The 1,499-nt window shown below is 43.9% G+C and overlaps 1 protein-coding gene and 1 long non-coding RNA gene across 4 annotated transcripts in view; one reads left to right on the forward strand and one right to left on the reverse strand.

The window, feature by feature from the left end:
- Positions 1–1,499, forward strand: part of LOC113215029 (acetylcholine receptor subunit alpha-like) — a 202,496-nt gene that overhangs the window by 14,144 nt on the left and 186,853 nt on the right. The window lies entirely within an intron of this gene.
- LOC127749023 (uncharacterized) lies at positions 651–1,493 on the reverse strand. Its single transcript, XR_008010917.1, has 2 exons — positions 1,315–1,493; positions 651–1,223 (listed from the first exon to the last, which is right to left on the reverse strand). It is a non-coding gene; the product is annotated as an uncharacterized LOC127749023 (long non-coding RNA).

The following is a 1,499-nucleotide window of genomic DNA, read 5'->3' on the forward strand; positions in this document are numbered from 1 at the left end:
GGGGGCTAGGGGATCCTTCGACGTGATTTTATGGGCCAGCTAATGTGAGAAAATAATGCCAACTTTATCGGCTGAGCCAAAGTTTGAGCGGACGCCGCACAGGGCAGAGGCGGCGTCCCAGTTTACACAGGCGCAAACGGGCCAAGCGGGCACAGAGAGACACAATGATATAAAAGAGGGTAAAATGGAGGGGGGGGGGGGCAAAAAGTTTAACAACGGCGGCATGCGCACCAGGCTGGAAGGGGATTACAGGCGTCAGTAAATGTGCCATTGCATCGCAGACCACTGATTCGGCGCGCGCTGTCCTCATAGAACAACCGACCGACACGAACACTTCATAAGCTGCGCTGTTCGTATTTATTTTTTATTTTTTTATGTATTCAATTTCTTTTTATTTTGAAAGATAGACTATACGTCTGTCTCTAGGTGCAGCCATCACTTACAAGGTGGGGAATACATCTAGGCAAATACAAACAAATTAATTTTAAAAAAATGACCCTTACAAAATACAAAACAAAATTATTGAAACGCAACGCAGTACGAGTCTTTATATTAACAAAATACAACTTACAAACATCGCTTAAAAATGTTTACTTTTGAGTCAGATCCAGGCACCTTGACGAGAGGATCGCAAAAACTAATCTGATCAGTAGAAAGGCATCAGAAAGAATTTTATTTGAATTTAGATACATTCAAATTAAAACTGATGGCTTAAACATTATTTACAGTTGAGAAGTACTATTTCTGGCTATCTTCAGAATGGTTAGCAGGAATCTCCGCACAAATAAGGCAGCGGCAAAACAAAAATTTCGCTTAGGCTCACCTCAGCCATTTTTGCAGGAAAGTTGCGAGGATTACTTTTTGCAGTGTCTTGTCTTGGAGACGTGCTTTACGATTGAAGTGGCACTTTTAAAAGTCACCCCCTTCGTAGATTTGACGACACATTCCGCACAGTTGTTTGTGCATTTCTTTAAATTATAGTCAATTTCAATGGTCAACTGCAGAAGAGGACTTGCATTCAGAATGTCGCAAACCTTGCTCCACGAGCAGCACAAGCAGTTTTTCAATGTCTTTACACTAAGACGGGTGAGGCTTGGTGCCCCGCGTGCCAGATCGCGAAGCTGGTTAGCAGAAATGACGTCGCTGAAGACAACCTCCTCGAGCCGGGGCAGATGGGGCACGGTGGCCAAAAGGTGAGCCACAATGGGCTTCAAGTCACCATACTAAATGCAAAAACACCATGTTAGGATTAAGGCGAAAAACGTTCTAGAAAGAGACAATACAGGCGTAGAATAGTAATTACACAGTACTTACCTCAAGGCAATCTAATTTTAAAGAAGATACTTTCGAGGGAACAGCGGCACCCAAAGCCTTCACGAGGTCCTTCCCCCACCAGTCTGTCTCATAACAATCACCATCACACAATCTGTAGCCCAGAGAGAAATAGGTCGTGGAAAAGACGTGGACTCCACGTGGTTTCGTGGATTTTTCGTGGTGGT

The sequence above is a fragment of the Frankliniella occidentalis genome, unplaced genomic scaffold, assembly GCF_000697945.3.
Source record: "Frankliniella occidentalis isolate FOCC.00 unplaced genomic scaffold, Focc_3.1 Scaffold27, whole genome shotgun sequence".
NCBI lineage: Eukaryota > Metazoa > Arthropoda > Insecta > Thysanoptera > Thripidae > Frankliniella > Frankliniella occidentalis.